Genomic DNA, 19,313 nt, shown 5'->3' on the forward strand with positions numbered 1-19,313 from the left:
TATGAATACTCTATTCACTCATTACAAGAATAAGGATTACTCCCTCTATTTATAGAATTAGGTTTACTTGGACCTCAAGCCAAAGCCCAAAACTATAGAATCCCAAAATAGCTAACACTACTAAAATAGGGCTAAGTTGAAATCTTGTGTGAAGCAACATGCTTCGACACTTCGACACACTAACACAACTCAACACACTAGGTGATTCGACATTTCCTTACTTCTATCGAGCAACCTGCTTCGACACAAGGAATTCGAATTCAACAATTATTGAGTGGACGAATAGAAAATATTCCACCGAAGGACGAATAAAAAAGTGAGAATAACCTATAATATATCAATTTATATGAAAAAATTATAAATTGATATATTATAAGCTAAGTTGCTTTATTACTTGTATTTACTTGTAATAGAACTTATGCTTGACAGAAAGATTATTACTATATATACAGTTGAAAAATAAGATGAAACTGAGGACGAAAAATGGACAAATATAAATCATTCATTCGCCTTCTATGTCTTACATTTATAGTCATTTTCCCCTGGTGCATCTCTTTTACATTTAAGGAAAGTCTGGAATCTTGGATTACTAATTGGTATAATACAAAAGAATCCGAAAATTTATTGAATAATATTTAAGAAAAAAGTATTTTAAAGAAATTCCTAGAGTTCAAGGAATTGTCCCTCTTGGATGAAATGCTAAAGGAATATCCGGAAACACGTTTACAAAACCTTCGTATCGAAATCTACAAAAAGACCATCCAATTGATCCAGACGAACAACCAATATCATATCCATATGATTTTGCATTTCTATACAAATATAATATGGTTCCTTATTCTAAGTGTTTATTCTATTAGGAGTAATCAAGAACTCATTATTCTTAACTCTTGAGTTCAAGAATTTCTATATAATTTAAGTGACATAATCAAAGCTTTTTCTATTCTTTTCTTAATTGAGTTCTGTGTAGGATATCATTCGTCTGGTGGTTGGGAACTAATGATTGAGTCTGTGTATAAAGATTTTGGATTTACTTCAAATGATCATATTATATCTTTTCGTGTTTCTACTTTGCCAGCCATTTTAGATACAATTTTTAAATACTGGATTTTCCGTTATTTAAATCGTGTATCTCTGTCACTTGTATTGATTTATAATTCAATTCAATTCCAAGAATGACTGAAAAATGACCCACTGGTCCAATTCTAAAATTTGTTTTTTTATATAAAAGCTAAACATTCCAAATTTCACTTATTCGTTTTACTCGTATTCTTCCTATATTATAGGAAGAATACGAGTAAATAGCAGAATCATGGATAGGGAACTGAGTAACCTACCTAATCTTATTGTAGAAATTTCCAGGAACAAGGATTTGACCATGCAAACTAGAAATGCTTTTTCTTGGATAAAGAAAGAGATTACTCGATCTATTTTCGTATTTCTCATGATTTATATAATAACTCGAGCACCCATTTCAAATGCATATCCCATTTTCTCCCAACAAGGTTATGAAAATCCTCGAGAAGCTATCAACCAGATTGTATGTGCTAATTGCCATTTAGCTAATAAGCATGTAGATATTGAGGTTCCATAAGCGGTACTTCCTGATACTGTATTTGAAGCAGTTGTTCGAATTCCTTATGATATGAAAGTGAAACAAGTTCTTGCTAATGGTAAAAAAGGGTCTTTGAACGTAGGAGTTGTTCTTATTTTACCAGAGGGTTTTGAATTGGCCCCTCCTCGTCGTCTTTCGCCCAAAATTAAAGAAAAGATAGGTAATTTGTCTTTTCAAAGCTATCGTCCCACAAAAAAAAATTCTTGTCATAGGCCCCGTTCCTGGGAAAAAATATAGTGAAATTACCTTTCCTATTCTTTCTCTGGATCCTGCTACTAAGAGAGATGTTTACTTCTTAAAATATCCTCTATACATAGGCGGGAACAGGGGAAGGGGTCAGATTTATCCCGACGGAAGCAAGAGTAATAATAATGTTTCTAATGCTACAGCAACAGGTGTAGTAAACAAAATAATACGAAAAGAAAAAGGTGGATATGAAATAACGATATTAGATGCATCAAATGGATGTGAAATGATTGATATTATACCGCCAGGACCAAAACTTCTTATTTCAGAGGGTGAATCTTTCAAACTTGATCAACCATTAAGGAGTAATCCTAATGTGGGTGGATTTGGTCAGGGGGATGCATAAATAATGCTTCAAGAGCCATTACGTGTCCAAGGTCTCTTTCTCTTCTTGGGATCTATTATTTTGGCACAAATCTTTTTGGTTCTTAAAAAGAAACAATTTGAGAAGGTTCAATTGTCCGAAATTAATTTTTAGGAATGTGAATTTATCAACATATTAAGCTGGTAAAAAGAACTCCATTTTTATTGATAAATTTTGTAAAGACCAATGGTTCTTTCTAGTTTTTTTTATACTATATTTAGAGGAATTCCTTGTATCATATAATTAGCCAGTCATGGTATGTATATCGTGAAGAAGACTATAGAATTAATTCGAACCATATGATTATGTTGCTGTTTTCATATTTCCATGTTCTAGAATATAAATCTTAGAATTTCTATTGTAATAGAATTAACTCGATACTAAACCAAAAAAATAGGTAGGTACAAAATATTAAGTAAAGTAGAATGCTTTGAATTGCTCACAACACATACAAAAAGCCAAGAAAAGCCAAAGATATAGCTGAAATCGCTTCCTCAAACTCTCACATATGATTTTTTATATGAGGAATAAAACCATCCAGTTATCTTAAATGTTGAACTATAGAAGTCTGAGACCGAAAACTGTTAGTTATTCTAAAAAGATACCCAAAAGCTATAGGGCACACAATCGACTATCTGAAGAGAATAAGTCCCTCTGATTGCATGCATAAAATTCTGCTAGAATAGGACTATAAGACATGTAAAGAACACCAGAGGAGACTAAATCCCAACATGAGAGAGGTGGTTAAGAAGGATGTGTTAGAATTTCTAGTTGTTGGGGTAATATACCTTGATCTATATATGTCCCAATCGATTGGTTGGCTTCTTTATAATTGATTACCAGGTCAAAAATGGAAAGAAAATATTTATAGACGCTAACATCATTAAGATGTTATCCTAATAGATTATGGTGCATTTTTTAAATCTCCCAATCGATTGGGATAAAGTGTCAATCGATTGGCAAAGACAAAACTTTGCCCAAGTCTTTTGAAATAACTTCCAACTTAATTTGAAAGACTCTATGAAAATTTTGAAAGTATTTCTTTGAGGAAAAACAATTTAAAAAATATTTTCGTGTGTGTGTGATTTTAGCCAAACATTTTTACGAAAACTCCATTTATGCATTACAAAGTTTTCACTTAGGCTACTTAAGGCATAACTTCTTTATACTTCAAGACTTTTTCAGATACTTTCCTTTGTGTAGGCACTTGTTTGAGTTTACCTGAGATGAGGCTTCGAGTTAACTACCATTAGGTTGCCATCATCAGATAGTCAAGTCCAACAAACCCTAATTATTTGTTTTGCATATTTAACCGCTTAAACATATATGCTTGACTTGTCATTATCCGTTGTCACCGTCAAAATTTAAATAGTTGTCATTCTTAAAAGCATATCGCCTATAAAATAATGTTCCACAATGATGCTTATGCCCTTATCGAGAACATGATGCATAACCACTACCCGTGGGGAAGCGAACGTGCTTTTATTGAAAAAGCCCCACAAAAAAGGTAGACTATAAGAAGTCAACGCCTTTGAGCATATAAATGTTAAGGTAGATGCCATATACAAATAACTGATAATTTAAGCATCAACCATGTAGCTCATGCCACTCCAAATTGAGACATTTATAGAGTAGTTGGCCATGTTGGTACTACATGCCAAATGATGGTCTTAATTGAACCCACTCAAGATATGGTAAGTTATGCCCAACAAGGAAATCTTTATTCAAACACTTACAATTATGGTTGGAGAAATCATATGAATTTATCATACGAGAGCAATTCTCCCTAGTTCATAATCAATTTTGCAATATCTATAACCCCACCTACTTTTCAAGGTTATAAGGGTGCTCCTGCTCCCCAAAAGTCAAACATTGAGATTTTGGTGAAGAATTTAGTTATAACTCAAAATCGTAAAATGGGGATTTTAAGAATCAGAACATTCACACTAACGAGGTTGTTATACAACTTGCATCTAAAGCCGACTTCATGGCTACTCACAATAAAATTCTAGAAAATTAAATTTCTCGGGTATATCAGTAATAAGCGTCAACATATGTCTGAACCATAACTTTTTCGGGATAACCTGGGCCAAACTCAAAAGAGAAGATTAAAGTTGTCATCTTAAGAAGCGTTTAAGAATTAGAAATCCTTAGAATGAAGAGTGATGATGGAAAGGTAGGAAAGAGTGAGCCACCTAGTTTTTAATTGAGAGAAATGCCAATTCAATGTGAAAAAAGGTATAATATTCATACATATAGTGTTCGAGAGAGGGGTAGAGGTAGATAAAGCAAAAATTAAGGTTATAGAAAAATTGACACTTCTTACGTCCGTTAGAAAAATAAAAAGCTTCTTGAGCCATGTAGGTTTTTACCACGGGTTTATAAAAGGTTTCTCCAAAATTTCCAAATCCCTTATTAGTTTGCTCATGAAATATATTGAATTTAATTTTAACGAGCATTCCTTAGAGTCCTTCCATAAATTTAAGGAAACATTAACCTCTGCATCTACAATACATTAGAGTATCCTGTTTGAGATCATGTGTGATGATGCCAACGACTATGTTGTAGCCGTGGTATTGGGACAAAAAGATGCATGTCATATATTATGTGATCATAACCTTATATAAAGTGCAAATAAATTGTGCAACCACGAAAAAAAGAGCTTTTGGATGTACTTTTCGCAATTGACAATTTTGTTATTAGTTAGTAGGCTTAAAGATAATTGTTTATATCGATCATGCAACTATTGGGTACCTTATGAGCAAGTGTAGCGGTAAATTTTTTGAGATTAAGCTATTGATTAACTTAACTCATAAAGCAGGAGTCGTCACTGCACTTTTATTATTTCCAAAGGAAAGGGAAAAAGAACGAACAAAACCTAAAGAAGTTTTAAAACAAAACTAATAAAAAGAGATAAGGGTTCGGGGTTTGGTTATGCAAAGGGAATGTATTAGCACCATAAACATCTATAGTACTCTATAGGAACCTCTTTAAAAATTTGTGCATTTTGGCTTTAAAATGGTGTTTTTTGCAAAAGATTGAGGAGATGAGATGAGAAAAGAAATGTTTTTATCATTTTTGTGTTTGCCAAGACTTTCTAAGTCTTATGCCTACGTACCAACAAAGTGAAATGGAGGATCAAAACCTCGTAGTCCGTGGTAAAAATAACAAAGATGTTTATTTTGATTAATGAAAATGCATTTTGTCATTTTAAGGAGAATCTAAACTAATCACACACAAGTATGAGAACTTTGTATCACCATAGAGAAGGGCTCCAACTTGGATAAAGATCAACAAGTATGCCACTAGCTCTCTTGAGTGGAAAAGAATTACCATCAATATTATGGGAATAGGAGAATTACATCTCTACTATATAAATGGCTCATATCTAAACTTTGAGAAAAAAAGTTTTAAAATAAAAAGGGAACAAAGGACACAAAAATAGTTTGAATGAGCTATGTATTTTTTAGTCTTTTTGAAATAGGCATGAATGTCTATTATCATTTATTAAGAAAAAAAGGTTTTGAAAATAACTTGACAAAAGTCAAGATTTATTAAGAAAGTGGTTATAGTTTGAAAACAAGCAAGTTTTTGAAAAGAAATGAGATTTTGAAAATCAAAGAAGGAGAGGAGAAGAAGAGACTATCCTAGAGCATAAAGTAAAATCTAGGGAGGAAAGATCTAACAAATAGATAGAAAATATTATGACATAAGTTAAGCAAGAATTCCCTCCTTTGGATTAAGCCGTAAGCAAGCCAAAATAAACAAAGAATAAACCATATATCAGATGAAACCAGGATAACCAAGCCAAGTCTTCAAAAGAAGTCCAAAGTCAAAGGTACCGGATGAATCTCAAGGTATCAAATCACAAGCTCCTAAAGCAAGGGTCAAGATCCTAGTTCTAAGTCCATAACTCCACAACAATGCCAAGGATAGTAACCACAAGTCCATGAATCAGAGAACCAAAAATTTTAGTGGGTTTTTCCTTTATTAATGTCTTTTAAAAAGAAGTCTAAATGGACAAAGAAAAAAGAGCATAAACATAAACAAAGGTCCAAGTGGACAAAGAGAAAACATGATATGAGATGCTAAAACAAAAGCATGAAGTAAATATCATAAAATAAATAATATTAAAGTAAAGTTAATGTAATAAAACGTTAGTAAGTTGTGCTAGTAATAAAAAGTAGAAGGATAATTCGTTATTTTTTTGGAGAACACTCTACTATTCACCCACAAGTATGAAAATATGGACCTTTACATCACCATGAGAAGGACTCTAACTTGGATAAAATCAACAAGTACGCCACTAGCTCTCATAGGTGAAAAGGAAACAATATTTTTCACACATTACCATGAGGAGTATGAGACTTACAATCTCATTTATGAAAATGATTTGCTTTCGAGACAAATTTATCATTATGTTAAGCAATCTTAATTGGACTTATGTAGAATTCACAACTATCTGAGGTCGATCAATAATAATATTTGTGTTAATACATGCTACATAAATGATATGTAAATCATTCTCCTAAAGTTATGCCACACAAAAAGGAAAAGAGAATGGATCAAGCACAAAAGGCAATGAGAGTCGTCCATTACATCAATCGATACATCATAGTACTTAAGACAAACGTATGCATCAGTCCAAAGTACCTTAATGATCCATTATTATTATTATTATTATTATTAGGTAGATTTGAAATGATGAAAGTTCATCAAGCACTAATCCACACATCATGAACAAGATGGACACAAATCATCCAATTGATCAAGAGGAAAAGAAAGAGATGAAGAAGAAGAAGACAATAGAGATCACACACAAATTGGATCAAAGAATTGATCAAGTCATCATCAAAATCAATAATCTATTTTGCTGGATTAGGGTTATCACCCCATCAACATCCAAGATCCATTGAGTTTGATGAGACATATGATCAAATCAACTAAGATCCAAGGCCAACAGAAGTCAACAAAGGTCAAACAAATATAAAATGTAAGAAAACAAAATAAATTGCATTAAAAATATTTTTAAAATAAATTTTAAAAGGGAAATAAAAGAGAAAACCCATAAAGCCCTTTAAAACACCAAATAAATGGCCAAGAAAATTATGAAAGGTTGGAAATAAAATAAGAAGCATAAAATATTTTTTTTCTTCAGAATTTTAAAATGCATAAAAGTATTTTTAAACCAATCAAAACAAAGGAAAAAACAGAAAATCCATAAAAAAATAGAAAATCAAGAAAATAAAATGTGAAAAAATAAAAATCAGACGAAGAAAAATAAAAGAGAATCTTAGAAATTATTTCAGTATTTTTTGGATGCAAAATGATTTTTCTTTGAATTTTAAAAGAAAAATCAATTTAAAATGAAAAAAGAAAAAGAAATAAATTCAGAAAAAACACAGAGCGTTGGATCTAACCTCATTAATTGACGTGGCAGATCCAACAATCCTCAAGCTAGGACGCACGATGGAAATTAGCAAAAATGAAATAAGGGATCTAATTCAAAATGGACCAATAAGAACATTTCAAATTGTCAATGTGTATGGCCAAACTCAGATGAAGTGAAACACTCAGGTCATCATCCCTAATGATCCTTCATTGAAGTTTCACCGTTCGGTAAATTCAGAACTTGAGACTACCATCAATGTGATCGTCTCATCATCACAAATTCAACCTTATGCTCAAAATTCATTTATCTAAACTAAGCATGGAGAATTTCATAGAAGTTTTAGAATCAAGAAAGCCATGAAAAATTAAATTAAATGATGAACACGATCAATCAACACCAGATAAGTTAGGGGAAAGCATCAAAAAGTGAAGGACTACATCGTCGTAACTTGTTTAAGTTCAAATGATGCTCAAAACCGTGTCCAAATGGCGACAGAAGTTGATAAAGCTCGATCTAGTTAGAGCACTTCAGAAGGTCCTAGAGCTTGGGAATTATTGCAAAAGCTTCAGAGGAGACCGAAGATGCTAAAGGAATCAAGAAATTGAATTGAAACAAGTTAGAATTCAAAACATGATAGTTCAATTTTCTGGAAAAAATTCAGAGTGAAGCAGGGATTTCTTGGCTCTCAAAAGCTTGGATATGAATACAATAAATTGCTCTATTTATAGAGAACGTGTTTGGATCCAAATACGTGTGGAAGGAAGCTTAATTCTTGCAAAACGAATTTGATCAGAATGTGAGAAAATTGTGACTTCCAATCCATCAAAACTAAGCCAAATGATGCGTTTTAAGAGTCAATTAACTTCTGGAGACTTGGTTAAATATGTTTAGGTCCAAAATGCATGGTAATTTGGCTTGAAATTAAGATTAGTGAAGTTCAAATTTTGGATCCTGGTGATTTCTTCAGTTCCAAGTCACCATGTTCAACTCAAATGGGCATCTTGCTCAAGAGGGTTTTTGATCCCATTCTTCTAGCAATGTGTTGACATCATATCTAATTACAATGTGCCAAGAAATGTTGCATTTGGATGCTTGAGCACAAAGTTATGGCACGTTGAAATTGGCACAAAAACTGGTCATGTAACTTAGAAAATTCTAAGTCCTAAGTGACTTAAAATGACCTGTAATGTTTAAAAGAATTACATGACCTTCAAAGCATAATTTGACTTTGATCCTTGAAGCAAACTTGTAGATGGAATCACAAATGATATTATGCAAAAATAATCAGCCTCAAATGTTGAAAGTTGAAGAAGTTATAATCCTTGAAAGTTGAGAAAAAGTCACTCAAAAATAGGTCAAATCTTACTAAGTCCACAAATGACCTATAATGTCTTCAAACTTTTGATGATCCTCTAAGCATAATTGGATCTTGTCGTGTAAAGATAAGTAGTGAAGGATATTGAGAAGAGTCGTATGCAAAAAGAAGCATTAAAAAATATTGAGAATTGAAGAAGTTGTGATCCTTTGAACTTTGACTTCAAATGTTGACTTTTTGGTCAAACCACTTGGAATAAAACTTGTGTACTCGGAATTTACTTGCAATTCAAGGTACATGGATGATCATAGAATTAAAAATAAGGTGTCTTTGGATGTCTCTTGATTGAGTTGCTCAAAGTTTGAGGTAACTTGTTGAAGAAGACATGTAAATAAACACATGAATCTTTGACTTCTCTTGAGAAAATAAGCAACAAACCTTTGAGATGCTCTTGATCAAAATGAGATTGAAAGTGCTTGAGAACCTTAGAAATCATGCTTTGAGAAATAGCCCCTTGATAACCAACGGTTGACCATACTTTGCTTAGGAATCAAAGAAAACCTAGCTGAGGAGCCATACTTGATGCTCTTGATGAAAAGCCCTACCTTGCATAATAAACTTAAAGAAACCAAAACATATTTTTGCTATTTTAATTATTGGTTAGATAAGTGATGAACATACAAACACAAAGGTAAAACACCAATAAATAGGTGCTTGATGATTCCTACAAAAGGCAAACCCAAATATGAAAGGGAGAGGCCAAAGATGTGATCTTGTTTGTATGCAGGATGAAAGTGATATGTGGGATATTAGGGTTAAAAATTAGGGTATGATAGGTGCCCGTATTTGACTTTCTTCAATTCAGAGATATGAATATTGAGATCTTCGTCTCGACGAGATTGACGAGACTTAAATACATAAAACCCAATTTTTGGCCCTAAGATACTCTAAAAATGCTTATGATATGATATGAACGCAAACAAGGATCTCTGTGGGGAATATAGTGCCATGTAAGATAAACAATTGCTGGAGAAACGAGGATACTGAAATTCCATAGGGGAATAATAGATTCCAAAGGGAAAAAACCCAACTGGGGATAAATAAAGTTCCACAGGGGAACGACATGTCTCAGGAATAACTATTGTATTGGAAAGAAACCAATGCATAGTTAGAAAACAAACGAACCAATGGCCCAACAGGGGATGACTTATCAAGATAAGACTCCGTCAGGGAAAAGATCAATCAAAGGGGATGCTTAACTCCACTAGGGGGAGAAATTACCTAATTATCAGTCAAGTGATAGCTTAACAAAGGTAATAAGCCCAAAAGGAAATATTACCAACCACCAGCTAAGTGATAGCTTAACAAAGGTAATAAGCCCAAAAGGAAATATTACCAACCACCAGCCAAGTGATAGCTTAATAAAGGTAACATGTAAACCCCAACTTTGACCCTAAGATCCCTCATGCTATCTCATCATTTTCATTGACTTTGGGATCACACCTTGGTATCCTCTTCAATCCTCATTCATTGGGTTTGCATTGGGAGAGATCACCAAGCACATTTAATTGAATCATACTTTATTTTCTTTGTATACTAACCAAAATACCAAAAATATATCTAGTGTAGTTTCATTTCTTTTGTAGGTAGTGTGTGCATCCACCTGTGCCTCATCAAGCTCATATCTAAGGTTTGAGACCCTCAGTGCAAGAGATCAGTCCAAGAAAAGTTCACATTTGTTCTAAGCATCATATATGGATCCCCATGTTCTTTATTTGTCATTTTGATCAATATTTCATCAAGAGTTTGAAACTTGTTTGTCAAGGAAGTCCTAATTTATTTGGTGATTTGAAGGGATTTGAGGTTTTGTCCATTTATTTGGTGATTTGAAGGGATTTGAAGTTTTGTCCTTTTTAAAATGCTTTTTATTTCATTTTTAATTTGATTTTTAATTGTTTAATATATTGTTGAGCCATTTGATTGACTTTGTGATGTTTGACTTTCTGTTTGACCTTGATCATGGTTGATTTGAACTTCCATTTGATCAATACTATTGGATTTAGGGGGTTTATGAAATGTACATTTCATCCCTCAAGATGAATTGATAGTATTTATCAGATGAAATTCCTCCTGTGATTAATTTGGGTTTCCAATTCCCTTTCCATCTTCATCTTCATCCCTATTCTTCCCCAATCCATCATTGACCAATGATTTCTCTACAAGAAAAATGCTAGTTGATTCATCAATGACCTTATGTCAAATGAATCAACATGAGTCTGATTGAGATAGATCCCTCCCATTTTATTTTTGTGTGTGGTATATTTTAGGAGCTTGGTTCTTTGTACCATGTCTCTAACATGCATTAACACCAACATTTTATTGCTAGGCCTCAAATAGTTGTGACTTCTACATAAGTCCAATTACGATTGCTTAACACAGAGTTAAATTTGTCCCAAAAGGCATAACATTCTTGTAAGTGATATTGTAAGTCTCCCATTCTTCATGGTATTGTGTGAAGAATTGACCTTTTTTCCATTTATGAGAGCTAGTGGCATACTTGTTGATTTATCCAAGTTGGATCCCTTCTCATAGGTAATGTCTTGGTTCATGTCTTCATACTTGTGAATGAATGGTTGAGTGTTCTCCAAACAATGACTTAAACAAATTGAACTCTTCAATAACTGTTGACTAACTTCCTTTATTATATTGCTTTACTTTCAAGTCATTTTCTTAATGCAATTTAAATTTTAGTACCTTTATCATTCATTGCCATTTACATTTCATGCAAGATGTTTATGTTTCAGTCATTTTCACTTTGCTCACTTGGGCCATATCATTTGTGCTTGTATATATTGTGTGATTTTGATTTTATTTTGTTTATGGTCTTAGGACCTTAAAATACTTAATAACAATAAAAACCCTAAAAGACATGTTGGTGGACTGTTAGACCTCTGCCCTTGACTTGATCTGAACTCTTGGACTTAGAAGTAGGCAACATTCCCTATGCTTTGAAGGACTTGGCCAATGCATTATTTTGAGAATGGGTTATCCTTGACATTGCCTTTCATCTGATGTAAGTCTGGGGATTTCCATTGGGTTTATCTGTTACTTTGTCTCTGTGCTTGATTGTTATACTATTATTATTGTTGATGTCTGATGATTGTTTCTGTGAGTTTGCCACAAGGAAATATTTCATCTGATACATTGGAAGACATTTGAAGACTGCTTGTTATTGAAGTTCTTGCTTGGATGTCCTGTCTATCTTTATTTGATGCCTTGGTTTTCATTATTAATTGCTTGGATGTTGCTTATGCTTGTTGCTTGCTCAATAGTCCAAAGGAAATGGGTTTTTATCTGACATTCTTGTCTTGTGGATTGCTTCCCATTGGTCAGATCTTTTCAACTCTTAACTTTTAATTTTTTGTCTAGGATAGTCCCTTCATCTCCTCCTTTCTTTCTTAAATTTCAAAATCTCTCCTTCCTTTTAAAAACTTTCTTTGTTTGTGTTTTCAACTTAGACATGTTGTAATGAGTAGAAACTTTGGCCTTATGCCATTGATTTTCAAAACATTTTCTTAATTAAACCATGTAAATAAGCTTAATCTTATTGACTTAACTTTCAAAAAGACAAAAAGAACCAACAACCTCATTTAAGTCTTTGGCCATTTTTTGCCATGTTCTTCTAAAACTTTTGTTAAAATCAATCCACCAACTTCTTTGAAATTTTTACCACGAACTACGGGGTTTTGATCCCTCATTTTTATATTGGTACGTAGGCATAAGATCGAAGTTCTTGTCAAACACAAAAATATAATAAATGAATTCTTTTCTCATCCCCACATTCTATTTTTATCAAACATATTTTCAACTAAAATACTTGCACACAAAAAAGGGCTCCCTAGGAGTACCTAAGACACTTTGGGTGCTAATACCTTCCCTATGTGTAACCAACCCCCTTACCTGTGATCTCTGACATTTTATTAGTTTTGATTTGAAAACTTATTATCTTTGGATTTTGTTTGTACTTTTCCCCTTTTCCTTTGGAAACAAATAAAGTGCGGTGGCGACTCTGATTTTTCATTAACGACGGGTTTATCCATAGCTTGATGGTCATGAATGCACCGCTACGTAACCAACCAAAGGTAAGAGAAATATTACCTAACTATCAGCCAAGTGATGTCTTAACAAAGGTAATAAGCTTGAAAGGAAAGATTACCAACTACCAGCCAAGTGATAGCTTAACAAAGGTAACTGACCAAGGTAAGAGGAAAATTACCTAACTATCAACCAAGTGATAACTTAACAAAGGTAATAAGCTTAAAAGGAAGGATTACCAACTACTAGCCACGTGATAGCTTAACAAGGTAACCTACCGAAGGTAAAAATGAATATTACCTAACAATCAGCCAAGTGATAGCTTAATAAAGGTAATAAGCTTAAAATGGAGGATTACCAACTACCAGCCACGTGATAGCTTAACAAGGTAACCTACCGAAGATAAAATGGAATATTACCTAACTATAAGCCAAGTGATAGCTTAACAAAGGTAATAAGATCTAGGGGCCAAAGTTCAACCCATGAATAAACTGAAGAGAAACGGTCAAAGAAGACTCAATCCAATGAGAAAATAAACTTACATAGGGATTAATTCCATCCAGATAATGAACTGGAATGGAAAAATGAAACAAAACCTTCCAAGAGGATCAAACTATATGGGAGTTAGAAAGGATAAGTGCTTTCTGCCTAAGGTCGACACCCTATCTGAGAGACGACACACACACTCTGCGAGGATAAAAACACCAGAGAGCGGGGGAATGCACCAAGAAATGCAAGATGCACAAATAAACACCATGATGTTATGCATAGGCACATGAACATGTATATGAATATGCTGACAAAACAGGCACAAAAAGTTTGACCGATAACACAATACAATCAAATACTCGACTAATCTCAACAAGATGGAGATGCTACTGGAGATCTTGCTAGGGCTTCAGCTAAAGAAAACCCTGCAATGATCATAAGCCATCAAATTAGCTAAATCCCTATACAATGCTTAATCCTTCTAGATATATAAAAGAAAGATATTGCTTGGAGACCCAAAGTTAATCTTCTAAAATCATGAACTATGTTTCGATAGAGGGAAATGTTTGTTAGGGATGAGAAACATCTGAACAAACTCTGCTACGAAGACCTGCTTGCAACTTCATTGGAGATTCTATCATTCGTACAAACTCATGTTGGGGAGACTGATGATCCTAGATACATTCATAAGAAAAATCTTGTCTTAGAGAACACTGAGCTCTGCTCTTTAAGATATTGCCATCCTTGAGATCACTGTTGACATTCCTCTTTTATATTCATAAATCAAGGAAAATATTTTTGTAAATTTCAAAAACATGATTGTTTATATATCTTTTGTTTCAAAAATTATTATCAAAAGTAAATGAAATTTCGTAAATTGAAACAAGATAAGAACAACAAACAAATGGACAAAAGCTCAAATTTTAATGATAGAATGGTAGTCCGCAAATGCCGTGACTCCATGGATCATTACAAAGTTGAAAATGGTAAATACATGGAAAAGGCTACACTAAAATACAATGACCACCATTCTCCCTAACAACTTAGAATTTTGTTATGCTCAAACTTTAGTCGAGGATGATTGAATGAGAAACTTTGATAAGGTACTGTTGCTTCAAATGATCAAGTCAGGCCTGATATAGTTACTTGACATGATCCCTAACTTTTGCCTAGATTGCCCTTTTGGGTCTCAATCTACCAGGATGATTATTTTCTATTTATGTCTCTAATTTTTTCCTGGACCGCCCTTTCGGGTTTTCAACCCACTGAGATGTTCATTTTTTCCTAAGTCTCTCTTTCGGGTTTTCAACATAGCCAGTTGTTCTTTTATTTTTCTAGGAGAAGTTTTTCTTGAATGCATCAACATTCACATGACGAGGGAGTTCCTCACCATCCATAGTCGTAAGAGTCATTGCACCGCCATAAAAGGCTCTCTTAACAACATGTGAACCTTCATAATTAGGAGTCCACTTGCCCCTAGAATCAGTGTTGGAATACAAGATCTTTTTGAGCACGAGGCCGCCTTCTCTGAATATGCAAGGTCGAACTTTCTTGTCAAATGCTTTCTTCATTCTTTTTTGATATAATTGGCCATGACAAAAAGTTTCCATCCTCTTATCTTCAATTAAATTCAATTGATCATATATGCTTTGACACCATTCAGCCTCAGACAATTTGGCCTCCATCAAGACTCGTATTGATGGGATCTCAACCTCTACGGGGAGCACTGCTTTCATGACATACATAAGAGAGAAAGGGGTTTCCCCTATTAAAGTATGGGCGGATGTATGATATCCATGCAAAGCAAAAAGGGCATTTCATGCCAATCCTTATATGTCACAACCATTTTCTGGATAATCTTCTTAATATTCTTATTTGTTGCTTCATCAACCCCATTCTTCTCAGGTTTGTAAGGAGAAGAGTTATAATGTTCAATCTTTAAGCCATCACAAAGCTCTCTCATCATCTTATTTTTCATGTTCGACCCATTATCAGTAAAGATCTTACTTGGAACACAATAATAGCAAATAATATGTTTCTTGATAAATTCGACCACAACCTACTTGGTCACATTAGCATAAGATGTTGCTTCAACCCATTTTGTGAAGTAATCAATAGCCACCACAATGAAGTGATGTTCACTCGAAGCTTTGGATTCAATCATACCAATCATGTCAATTCCCCACATAGAAAAAGGTCATGGGTATGAAATAATATTGAGAAGAGTCAGAGGCACATGAATCTTATCAGTATAAATCTAACATTTATGACACTTCTTCACATATTTACCACAATCGGATTCCATTGTCAACCAATAGTAACCTTCCCTTAACATCTTTTTAGCAATTGCATGTCCATTTGCATTAGTACAAAAGGATCCTTCATGAACTTCTTGCATTAATATGTATGCTTCGTGTCTATCCACACATCTGAGCAAGACCATGTCAAAGTTTCTCTTGTACAACACATCTTCATTCAGAAAGAACTTCCAAGCAGTCTTCTCAAAGTCTTCTTATCTTTACTGGATGCCCCAAGCGGATACTCCTATCTTTAGAGGAAACATTTGATATCATGATACCAAGGCTTATTATCTGTGACTTCTTCTGTTGCAAACAAATGAGCAGGCTTATCAAGGTGCATAATTCTGATACTGGGCACGTCATTCCAACTATTTACTTTATACATAGAAGACAAAGTAGCCAAAGCATCCACCATCTGACTCTTTTTACGAGGTGTATGATGAAACTCAACTTTGTTGAAGAAAGTCAACAACCTCCTTGCATAATCTTTGTAAGGAATTAAGCCAGGGTGACGAGCCTCTCATTCTCCTTTAATCTGATTAACCACCAAGGCTGAATCTCTATATACATCAAGAATCTTAATTCTAAAATCAATGACTTCTTTGAGACTAATGATATAAGCTTCATATTCTGCCATGTTGCTCATACAATCAAACATCAATCTTGCAGTGAAAGGGATATGAGAACCCAGATGATTAATAATGATTTCCCCAATTCCATTACCATAAGCATTAATAACTTCATCAAACACCAAACCACACCGAGATCCAGGATCTAGTCCTTCTTCAGGCAATGGTTCATCATAAGATTTAACTTTTAAGTACATAACATATTCATAAGGGAAGTCAAACATAATGGATTGATAATCATTAATTGGCTGATGAGCCAAATTATCTGCAAGAATACTTCCTTTAATTTCCTTCTGAGTACGGTATTCAATATCATATTCAGACAATAGCATCTTCCAACGAGAAATCCTCCTAGTCAAAGTAGTATTTTCAAAAATATACTTGATTAGATCCATTTTGGATATCAACCAAGTGGTATGATTAATCATATACTGCCGTTAACGTCTGGCAGCCCAGGCTAAAGCACAACAAGTCTTCTCAAGCATGAACTGCCGAGACTCATAGTAGATGACATGCTCTTTTATACCAGTCTCATCTTGTTGTCCAAGTACACAACCCATGGACTTTTCTAACACAGTTAAGTACATGATCAGTGGTCTTCCTTCCACTAGAGGAGACAAGATAGGAGGTTCAAGTAGATACTGTTTGATTTTGTCAAAAGCTTTCTGGCAGTCTTCTATCCAAACACAACCTTGATCTTTACGGGAAAGCTTGAAGATTGGCCCATATATGGCATTCATGTGAGATACAAACCTGGAGATGTAATTTAGATACCCGAGGAATCCTCTGACTTACTTTTCTGTCTTTGGTTTAGGAATATCTTGAATACCTTTGACTTTATCAGAATCTACTTCAATACCCTTTTGGTTGACAATGAAGTCCAACAACTTTCCTGAACGAACACTAAAAGTGCACTTATTAGGATTCAAATGGAGTTTAAACTTTCTCAAACGCTGAAACAACTTTAACAAATGCTCAACATGATCTTCTTCAGTCTTCGATTTAGCAATCATATCATCAATATAGACCTCTATCTCTTTGTGCACGATGTCATGGAAAAGAGTAGTCATGGCTCTCTGGTACGTTGCACCAATGTTCTTTAAACCGAAAGGCATCACTCTATAGCAAAATGATCCCCATGGTGTAATAAATGTTGTATTTCCATGTCTTCGGGTTCCATCTTGATTTGATTATAACCGGAGAAACCATCCATAAAGGATAAGACATTGAACTTAGTTGTATCATCTACCAACATGTCAAAGTGTGGCAGAGGAAAATCATCATTTGGGCTAGCTTTGTTCAAATATCTATAATCAACACACATCCAAGCTTTGCCATCCTTATTTAGAATAGACACAATGTTGATCACCCATTGAGGATACTCATAAGTAACAAGGAAACCATCATCAATCTGCTTTTGAACCTCCTCTTTGATCTTAACAACCATATCATGATGAGTTCTTCTCAACTTCTGTTTAACTTGAGGACATTCTGGCTTCAATGGTGAACTATGCTCCACAATATCAGTATCAAGACCTGGCATATCTTGATAAGACCAAGAAAACACATCCACATATTCTCTAAGAATATCTACCAACCTCTTCTTAACATCTAGACAAAGCAGTGCCATAATCTTGACTTCTTTCTTGTTCTCTTTCGAACCCAAATTAATCACTTCCAAAGGCTCTTTATGAGGTTGAATGGTCTTCTCCTCGTGCTCAAGCAAATAGGAAATCTCATCAGGAATCTCTTCAACATTCTCTTCTTCCATTTGAAACACATGGAATTCAAAGTTGGGAGAGGGCATAGAATCATTATTTTCAATGGGTTTAACAATCAATCTACACAGTGCTTTTATGCTTGATTTTAGAATATGAACAAATAACCGCACAAGTACGATGCAAATATAAAAAGTGATTATTATCTTGGTTTTTTATGTTACCATCTTTTAGAAAAAAGCAAAAAGTGAAAACATAATATGGATAAACAAAATAACATTTTATTAATGATGATAAAATTTGAAATAAACCCACAGAAATTCACTTTCACCTTGGGCATAGTGAAATGATTTTTGAAAATAACAAAAACATATTACTTTGACAAGTGAACGACATAGGGAACATCAACATCAGTCAAATTCTGGCACATCAATTTGCACATCATAAAGTTTGGCGCTTCTTGTTCTTTATCATCTTCCAGGATTGCAACAGCAGATTGATCTTCAGAGTGGATGAAATCAGCATTGTGAAAAACTTCTTGAATATGTTTTAAACCTCTATGAGTTGAACCAGGCGAGATGCCTAAACCATCCAACAACTTGACCCCATCCAACAGATTGACCATTCTCCACAACTTATTAGACTTATTTCAAAGAAGTCATGGATGACTCATTCTTCTTAACAAAACTATCAACGGCAACAAGAGCTTGAAACCTATTTCCCACAGCTTCGTCAACATCAATATACGACAACTAAGAAAGATGACTTACCAACATGGCCTGCTCGCCACCCATAATAACTAACTTTCCGTTCTTCACAAATTTCAACTTTTGATGGAGAGTTAACGTGACTGCCCTAGCTTTGTGAACCCATGGACGACCCGAAAGACAACTATAGACCGGATGTATATATATCACTTGAAACATAATTTAAATTAAGCATAAACCTATCTTCATTGGGAGATCAACCTCTCAAATCACAATTTTCTTCGAGCCATCAAAGGCTTTCATAACAACCCCACTGAACCTCATCGAAGCACCTTGATAAGAGAGCTTGGACATAGTAGACTTCGGCATAACATTCAGAGACGAGCTAGTGTCAACCAGCACATTGGACAAAGCATCTTCTTGACAATTCATGGAAATGTGAA

General features: G+C 34.1%; 1 pseudogene; it reads left to right on the plus strand.

The window, feature by feature from the left end:
* Positions 1–483: 483 nt before the first annotated feature.
* LOC127138473 (cytochrome f-like) lies at positions 484–2,362 on the plus strand (annotated as a pseudogene).
* The last annotated feature ends 16,951 nt before the right edge of the window (positions 2,363–19,313 follow it).

The sequence above is a fragment of the Lathyrus oleraceus genome, chromosome 4, assembly GCF_024323335.1.
Source record: "Lathyrus oleraceus cultivar Zhongwan6 chromosome 4, CAAS_Psat_ZW6_1.0, whole genome shotgun sequence".
NCBI lineage: Eukaryota > Viridiplantae > Streptophyta > Magnoliopsida > Fabales > Fabaceae > Lathyrus > Lathyrus oleraceus.